Genomic DNA, 10738 nt, shown 5'->3' on the forward strand with positions numbered 1-10738 from the left:
TCTTTTGATGAACGTAATTCATATTTTTAATGCAAACTATTCAACCGGAATTTCCTATTTCTGGCTGTTTCCCTTTTACAGTGGGCTGCTTGGCGCTCTATTTGCTGTTCAAGTAGAGCTTGCCTTTTCTCTTCTGATTCTTCATCTCAATTAGCTGCTTGACGGGTTCTTTGGTTATCAAGACGGGCTTGTCTCTGTTCAGCTGTTTCTGGTATTCAACTTCTTACATCTTTCGTGCAGAAGATGGAGAAGGGTCTATGTTAGACCTAATTTGAGATTTTAAAAATGGCGTTACTTCTTCAGAAAGACAAAAATGAATTTAATACAAAGGCCAAAATTCAGTAAAATGGACCAGGATTTGGTATTGTTCTTCAAGTTATGCCTTTGTGTCACGAATCTTTTATCTACCTTTCCAAGATCTTGCCATCCTTACACCAGTTCCTATCAAGTAAATTAACGTGGTTTTTGCTTTATTTTACCCCTTCAGCCATAACATATTAAACATTTCTCTTTCTTTTTTGCATTTGTTTGATGAACACAGTCATTATTTTTGTGAAATACATAAAACTGACTCTTGAGATTTTAAGAGTTGGAAAAAGGAAAAAGTGCAATCAAGTGCTTCCAAAGACAGTTTATATGAAATTGTGAATTCATTCCAGACAATCAGCAATATCTTCGTCTATATTGCACACTGGTATTTCTGTTTTATCCAAATTAAATGGCAGTTTGAAGGTTGAATGTGCTGTCTGTCCACCAGTAAGCAATTTGATCTTTAATAGAAAATTAGGTAAAGCTTATACAGATTACTCAGTGAAATTTAATTCCATTTACCCTGTACCAAAAGTAAAGTTAACTGATGAAATCCTGAAGAGGGCTTGTTGGAATGGTGCTCTCCATATTCAACATCTTCAGGGTGATCAGCAGTGTGTAGGTGGCTAGCAGGAACACTAAGTAGTTCATGACCATTCGTAGGCCAGTTGGAATGGTCATGTAAAATTAGATTTGAATCTGTTCACAAATGTGGCAGTGCATAAGAAACAAACATATTTAACCCATTTCCTATATATATATACACGCTGTTGAAAGCTGGTTTGTTTGTTTGTTGTTAAGCACAGAACTACACAAATAGCTATGTATGTTGTGTCCACCACTGGTATCGAAATCCTGTTTTTAGCGTTATAAACCTTCAGACTTACTATTGAATCACTTGGGAGGAATGCATTAAGAACTGGAGCTGTTGTATAATACTCGTCTGTTACACGCTGTTGAAAACTGGAGCTGTTGTTATCATATTTTTCTATTTCATGGTGTTGAAAACTGCAGTTTTTGTGTGTGTGTTTTTCCATTACAAGTTGCCTGCTATTGAATACTAAATCATTTGAAACATACATATCAATTACATTCTACTGACACAAAATATTTTGTACACTATTAACAGGTTTCATTATATTAAACATTCATCCCATATTCATCTTACATATTGAATACTGGACTTATTAAATTACAGTGGCCTGCTATCTGCTGTAGTAGTTATTTCACACTTATTCATTATATATATTGTTGAATATTGAATATATTCATTCATTACATTGATGCAATGATGCTTTAACATTCGCCCTTTAATTGTTTTCATATCATAACTACTGTTTTAAAAAATCTCTCATGACATTAAAATTAAATTAAATACCGGACATATTTTATCATACTCGTCCTCTATTTTCTATGGAATACTGATAACACTCTTCATCACTAGCGCCGCTGTATCACACTCGCCTATTATATGTATTGTCAAATACTGGAGATACTGTTTCCCACACGCCAATTACACGCTGTTGATATATTTTTCTCAAATAGTATATTATATTATAGAGGTGTTGCTTCACATTCGTTCTTTACATAATATGGTTTACCCGTCTCTTAGCACACTTGTCTATTATATTTTGTTTAACACTGGAGATATTCTTTATGTTCATATATTTCATGCTCATTTACATCGGCCCTGTTACATCACTGTCACCTATTACATATTCTTGAATGCCGGAGCTGTGATGCCATATTCGCTATTTACATGGAATTTAACATTATAGATGATGTATCAAATTTGTCCATCACAAGATGTGACATTGGAATTATTGTTGCAGAGTCACTCTTTATATGATTTTAGTTCCTGATTTTTCTTTCTTTTTTTAAATTTTCCCTTATGTGCTGTTGAGAAAAATGACCGTGCTTCACCCTCACGTATAAGACGTTAATGAATACTGAATCATTTATATTACAGTCTCCCATTAGGAGTATTAAAACAGTCACTCATTTTTGAAGTTTGATAACGATGTTGTTGCTTTTCATCGTTCATGGCTCGGCATGGCCAGGTGGTTAGGGCGCTCGACTCGCAATCTGTGAGTCGCGGGTTCGAATCCCCGTCACACCAAACAATGCGCGCCATTTCAGCCGTAGGGGTGTTATAAAGTGACAGTCAAGCCCACTATTCGTTGGTAAAAGAGTAGCCCAAGAGTTGGCGGTGGGTGGTGATGCTGCCTTCTCTCTAGTCTTACACTGCTAAACTAGGGACGGCTAGCACAGATAGCCCTCGTGTAGCTTTGCGCGAAATCCAAAACAAAACAAACAAATCATAGTTCATTACCTAATGTTCAGTACAGGATCTGTTGCATTACTCTCTCCTTCTACTCACCCTTGAATGTCCCTCGGTGGGACAGCAGTAAGTCTTTGGAGTTACAATGCTAGAATCAAGGGTCGATTCCCCTGGTGGCTCTGCTATAAGAAAACACACACACTCTTGAATACTGGAGCTATTGTTGCCTTATACTCACCTATGGAACACTAGAGATGTGTATTATACTCGCATATTATACGATCTTAAATATTGGAAGTTTTATTCCTAACATCTCATTATATAAATTTCAATTTAAGTGCATACTTATGAATTCTAAAGCTGTTGTACTGTAGCTATTATTTGCACACTATAACTGTTTGTATACAACAGCTGTTGATTTACACTCGCCTATTACATGTGTTTGAATATTTCAGGTGTTTCGTACAATGTTTGTCTGTATGTTTTGTAGTGCTTTTACGTCTACTCTGGAAATTATAAGCTCTTAAGCCTAGCGCTGAGCCTGGGGGACTGCGGAATGTCAAAATATACAATAAATACCAAACAAACTAGTCATGACTCAAGGTACCTTTTAACGTCTACAAAACTGTCCTTAAAATTGAGTCAACTCTTGTATAGAAACAGCAGATTTCCAGCATATATATACTAATTCATCGAACAGGGTCGGGAAAATGACGAAGAGTGATATAAAAAATAATTTCATTACTTGTAAACAATGTAACTTATTTATATAAAAAACTTGTTTATTTATAATTATCACCGTAGACTTGTAGAGGAAAAAAATGTTATAACAATTCATGCTAAAAAATATAAAAATGAGATGTCTGAATTGAGAAAACTAATGTTCCAGAATGAAATATTACTAATAAAATAGTATGATAACTTAGATCCTAAATATAAAGTTGAAAAATAATAATTTATGGATATTAAAATGTTGATATTTATTCATAGAAAACCAAAAACCTCTTTATACACATTTTAAATATTTTTAATATTATGTTCTTTTTTTCATAACATCGCAGACACCACTTCAATCATTTATGGTTGAAGGTTGAAGGAGTTTTATATATTATTGATGAAATCTCTGTCCATAAAATATTAAACAAACGTAGGTAACTAGTGCATATCCCACTTTTGGTTGATATTACGTAATTGAATATTAATAGCATCTTCATCAAATAAGCTCATTTTGTGAGTAAAAGTTTTATCAATTTATTTACTTCTATTCATTTGCAACAATATCTCTGCCTATGAGATTTAAATTTCATTCACATGTATTGTTTTATTTATGACTTTTCCATTAACAAAATTATTATCAATAAATTTGTTCGCTTTTCTAAAGCTCCGGGATGCTACTTAATAGTTAGGACTGTTGTAAAAAAAAATATTTCGTGTATTTTATCTCAATTCAATCCACCACAAAAAATGGGACTTTAGTTAAGAGCAACGGAATGAATGTCAACTTTCTTGACAGACACATCAGGTCTCTTCTCTCAAACTTCAAAATATCTGACGTTCGAGATTCATACAGCTAATATACATGCATGAATAATAAATACACACCCCGCATTTCAACTTTTTGCTCATATAACTGCAGACACCATAAACCTAAGAAATTAAATAAAATCGATTTTAATCCCACGGACACGTCTGTCCATGCATTCTTTATAATTCTAGAAATGTACGGAACGCTAAAAGAAAATATATATATATATCATGGAGGTCACGCTAGGAAAACCAAAAGACAGTCGTATATCCCGATTATCTGTGTTGATAAAAAATGTTTTTGAGAAAACTATATAGATATATCGCTCGTTTTTTTTTTCTGTTTTTTTTTTCTATATACAGGGTAATAGGATTCGAGAATAGAACAAATAACAATACAAAGTTTCTTATAACATACTGGAACAGTTGAAAATGAAAATGTAGAATTTTATTGGCCAGACAAGTCTTTCTAAATATCACAATAAACTTAATTATGTAGCCAGGAGTTTGAGAGTCAGTTAATATTATCAAAACGTCTCCCCAAAAACACATTTGATTTTATTGCATGAATCTACGATTCTAAGACAAGTCAATTGTTGATAATCATATGGATAGCTTGGCTTTTGACAAGTTATAATTCTGGTGCATTTTCTCATTGTCCTGAACTGCTGACTATAACTTTACTGCTGATAATTTTTTTTTTTTTGCGGTATCTTATTTTCAAGATGTCAAAAAAACAAAGATGTGCATATTTGTCAAACTAATCTTTTTTATACATTATTTCTGGATAAAAAGTGCTCTGTTTATATTAGCATCTATATCTTCCATAAGCGTTGAGCAAATGGCGGTATCAGTCAATACTGATGAAATAACGTTTATCTATGAGGAATGAAGGCTGATGTCACCAACTAGTAATAGGCAATTGTTAACGTTTTCCATCATGACGAATGTCATAATCCTCCATTGAAGACTAAAATGTGAACTAACGTCCGAAGCCTTAATTTCACATTAAAGTGTAGTTGTATCATTCATTGCATATAAAAATAACGTCGGCACCCTCTGATAAATGAACGTAAACACTTTTGATATGTAGTAAATGAACGTCAGAATCCTTCATCAGTGACGACGAAATATGGCACACTCCGTAAAAACATCAAATTAATGGCTGTATGCCTGAATTTACTGGACTTTACTGGAAAGTATTTATATTAATAAGAAAAAAAAACAACTTAAGAATTAATTTAAAGCATAAGTTAAAAGACAGTTTCTAATATTGTATTTCAGAGTGACCGAATCATGGACTTATACATCATATCACTCTTATATGCTTGTAAAAGTATGATGTGTTTTAATCTTTAGTAATTTTACCGGAAATTTATATATTGTAAAGTTCCTTAACTCACTACTCAATTTCAATTGTCTAATACAACTGTGTCTTGATTTTGTAAAAGCATAATACTGAATAGTATGTTGTTATTCTTTCGTTATCTCTCTAGAATTGAATTATCTGTTTGCATAGCTTACAGCGTAATCAGATGTAGTAATTACACGAACACAACGAAAAGTGAAGAAGAAATAGCTCGAAAGATGTTTAGATCGTTAAAGGATATGTGGCTAGCATCCCTTAGTTTTGACTATTAATCTTTGTTTACTAACCCCAGTTTTCCTACATGAAAAACAATCACTGAGTAATTACGATCATATCATCATATATATCGTTGGTTTAAGGGTTTTTCATAATAAAGCATGACTGACAACCTTTGTTCAAGTTACATTTCAGAAATTTTGAAGAAATTTGCTATGCTTTTATGATTGTTACAATTGTACTATACTCGTACTTTGCTTTTTTCTTTCTTACGTCCGTCAATATTATTTACATTGTATTTATTTCTATCACGAATTGAGTCATACCAATATAAGTAGAGCAAATTGTTGTTTATTACGGATAATCACTAACATATATATTTAAAAATCGGTTTTGTTTCCCATGGCAGCATATTACTTTCTTCCTTCGCTTCTCTCGGTTTATTCCTTTTCTCTCGCACACCGTTCAGTCTTAATTTCTTTCGTAGAACTCTTGTCTTATATACTATTTTCTCGAACGCATGCATCACCAACCACTTTCTTTCTGACCTTACACTTGTTTCCTGTGTAATGCATTATAACATTTCATATTCATAAGGACGTCTTTTAGTCTCCCTAGTGGGTGAATATAGAAAAGCGATCACTATACCCACTCATTCCAATAATTTTATAATCATCCTGTAATTCCCTTATTCCTTAGACATTGACCCAAAAGCCGACTGCTTTCTCACACTTTCTCAACTTCAACTGATGTTACCTTACACTTAACTTCATAACAATGACATGAATAGAAAATGACATGAAACATAAACGTATATATAAATCTAATGCTTAATTACGCATTTAGTCAAAACAAAACGAAAAAAAAACAACAACAATGACTGCAATGAAAATCGCCATCTTAGCATTTGACGGCATTGTTTATGTTGGATTTTGACATACACAGAGTTTAAGGAAAGACGACATCAGGAAATTCAAGCATTGAAATGTGGATTTGGCAAAGAATACAGAAAATCAGTTGTGTAGAATTGAAGATGAATGGCGAAGTATTAGGGATAGTATAAGATAAAAGAGGTTTGTTGTAATAAATAAAAAAGCAAAAATATGGATATGGCATTTAGTTAAAGAAGAAAGCTTACCAAGAAAATAATCACGTGAAATGAAGGGATGCACCTGATAGCCGATCTGAATGACTGAAGAACGTATGGTGGTTTTTGAAGAAAAATGCGGAAGACAAAGAAAAGTGGAGAAGAATGAGAAACAGACAGTAACATTTTAATTGACAATTTGGGATTTGAGCCTAAGTCCAGTCTAAAACCGATAATGATGAACAGTACCGCACCAAGGAAAGTGAAGCTATTTAGTAACGTATAATGTGACATCGATGGTTTGAAACTTTGTTTAATCTTTATGATTTTCGATCTTCAGTGAGATGTTTGTTATTATACAAAATACAAACTATACGGCGTTACGTTTAATACTCTTCAAACCCAACACTTGCTTATTTTTTTCTACAGGGATAATTATTAAATAAATATTATTTATGTTTAAGGTCGCTCATATAATATGTACTCCTATTTCATAAATTGATGTATGTAGATCATCATGTGTTTAAGTACTTACCCTATGTGAAATTTATATTAAATGGCATGCAATACTTTGTATGCATAAATATTAGAAAATAACTTTTTTGATTGAAATATTTATCATTCATGTATTCAACCCTGCAAAGATAACTCTGTAGAGTGGTTTGAAAGAAAAGCATCGATGGTATGAAAAGCTGAATACGACATTAATTTAAAGACGAAATAATGAGTTATTTATTCTTTGTACTTTCTCAATAGATGGCACAGTATTCTGAATGACTTTGTTAAAGAGGTATACAGCGATGAGTCGAAATTAGTTACATATTTTCTGATGCCGCCATCCATTTAATTACAACTATCCAATCTGTCGACGGTCTTGCTGTGAACAGATTTTTACATTAAGACAAATAGTTGAGAAATCTCTTGATTGGCAGAGACCTTTGAGAGTTAATTACATTGACTTTAGAAAATATTTTGAGAACTTTGATAGGGTGTCTATATAGAGCTTCACCCGAAGATATGGTGTACTTGAAAAGATACTCATAAAAATTCTTATGAAATATTCATACAAAATGCTTGTACAGTTAGGATCTGGTCTGGACTAGGGGAGTGGTTTATAGTTATCACAAGTGTTAGGCAAGGCTGTATCTTATCTCTGTTGTTGTTTGCCATTATAATTGACTGAGTGATGAGATGGGTAGCTTCAGGTATGGCAACACCTAGCCCAGTAGTTACGTGGTGAAATAGACAAATAACGAGTACTTACTAAATTTAACATTCCCGCTATATAAATTATCTAAATCATAACTCTCGCATTGAACTTAAACTGAAACAGTATTGTGTATCCGATATTCACAGAGATAGTGAAGTTTTAAATTTCCAGTTTCTGACACTCATATATGAGCCTCTAACTACATCAAATTTGGTCTATGATTATTTTTATTAGATTCTTAATTTTATGGTAAATATAATTTATTTTTAACTTAATGTATAACATTGAAAACATTGACACTCTTCACACAATCTTCAATAAAACTTTATGAAAAAATATTTTAAGATAGCGCTATCTATGGATTATGTATAACTTTCTTTATATTTGACTTACATAATATAACTCAAACCTAGCATCCCATCACTCAGAGTTATAATTTTATTCAAAACTATCGTAAGTTATGGTGAGTCAATTGTTTTTCAGCGTTTCATAAATCATATACTTCATATCGTCAATACAGAAAATAAATTACTTTATTCATCACAAACATACATACTTCAACACAATATTAAGTATTTAATATTTCACGTTTACAGTTGTACTGAATTTCAACAAAAGTTATGCTGGGTAAATCGTTTATCACATGGTGGTCGTTGACTCAGTATAGATCACATAATTAATATAGTTGATATAGGATATAAGTAATTTTCTTTATCTTAACCTTACATACCTTAACATAAGTCTAAGCATTTATAACACTCTAGAGATGTAAAGCTATATCTAGCATATCTAAGTTTTCGCAAATTCTATGCCAACTTTTCTAAAATTATCTTTCCAGCTTTAAGAACTAGTTACCTCTAGTTTGTTTTCTTCATAAGCTCACTTTGAAGTCTGACCGTTGGAAAGACTCAATTTAGCAAGGTCACATTAAATACACTAGTGAATTAAAACAAATAGAATTTCTCTTGTCAAATACACAAGGCTGTGCTATTGTTCTGTGGACATCTAGTTAGAACTTGCTAAATACTAAAAATGGTGTAGGTTTTTATGTGTTTATGTAACTTACAATATTCAATTTAATTAACTCAATATGTATTTTAAGTATTAATAGTATTAGATACATTTAATATATAACACTGGCCGAATGTAATAGGTACGGTACATGAAGCTTTGCATGTTACAATTATGCTTCGACGCTTAAGCTTCGCTAAGCAGGTGCAACATTGTCAGGTATTTTTTGGATGAGGCCGAAAGCACAGCTAAGAGTGTGGATACCCAACTGATGACATAGGCAAAGAAGGCATATCGGATTTTCTTTTTAAATTTGCCTAGTACTCATAATTAAGACTAACTATTATTAATTGTAATTTTTTTATTAAAGGTTTTTAACAACTCTTCTGATAAACGCTATTACATAATTATGTTTAAATTTTTCTTCCTTCGTATACCCTGTATATTTCCCGCTTTGACTAGGCTTAAAATATATATTCCTCTTTAAAAAAGATTAGAAAAATTTGAATATGTGATTAGTAGTTATAATTTTGCATTGAATGTTCAAAACATTCACCTTAAAAGTTTCTTTGCTGGAAGACTTATCCTACGTTTGGAAATTTAGGTTGGTAGATGGATTGTGATTGTATTATTAAGAGGCAGTAAACATATATTAATGGAATATTTACTGCCTTATGATAGAAACTAACTAAGTAAAATCGTGCTATTTCTGTTGTTTTTTATTTTCTTTCTCACGCGCGAATGATATCCTTCATTGAGCTTAAAATATCTTTCTTTACACTTGGTTAACACTTGAACTGATGTTGTTTCTCTTCGTACAATGATAACATTTCCACTACCAAATTTCACAGAAAACCAGTCAACCAAGCTCAACAAAAACAAGCAAAATGAAGCTGTAATATCTACCGAAAATTAGTATGGATCAGCTCAAATAATCTACATGTTAGAGAGATGTGTAAATTATATGAGAAATTATACTTTTACAGCTTAAGAAATATATTGTATTGGGAATATATATATATATATAAAACAACTATTTCAATTTCAACATTTGAAGATAAAACAGCATAAAAATAGTATTTCCTTAGATTTAATGGTACTTTAAAACCACTATTCGTATAACAACAGCAGAAAAAAGTGTTGTAAATAAAAGACAAGTAAGATCCACACAGTGGAAAGAATACACTTAATATCAGCTTTAACAACTATTCTTAAACCTCACATCCGGAAATAATAAAAAATAACAAACAGCCTATAGGGGAGTTCAAGCCCATACCTATAATTTGCATTTCTCATCTGCAGCCAGTTCTTGAAAGGTAGTTTCTCCATATGAAACAGAATTATACAAAATCAAAACCAAATTGGGTTTAATAAGTAAATTTACCTAGAGAAAGACTAATATACAGGTTAAAAAGTGCTACCATTGAAAGAATCAATATACGAATAATAGTACTGTCTGTTGTATGTCCATGTAACTATTTCGCACGGGTGTGGATGAATCTTCACTAAAATTGATATACGTTCATTTGGCCCATGCGAGGGTACATACAAATGTTTAGTTTTGCATTTTACGTTTTGCGGTTTTTATGGGCGATTTTGCCTTTTGTACCACTACTTCGCTCCCTGTTGATGGATCTTTACTAAATTTGATAACAAGATTTGTTCAGTCCATGGGGAGAGACATACAAATTCTCAGTTTTGCATTTTTGCATTTTGCTGTTTTTATGGACG

The sequence above is a fragment of the Limulus polyphemus genome, unplaced genomic scaffold (genome assembly GCF_000517525.1).
Source record: "Limulus polyphemus unplaced genomic scaffold, Limulus_polyphemus-2.1.2 Scaffold472, whole genome shotgun sequence".
Taxonomy (NCBI): Eukaryota; Metazoa; Arthropoda; class Merostomata; order Xiphosura; family Limulidae; genus Limulus; species Limulus polyphemus.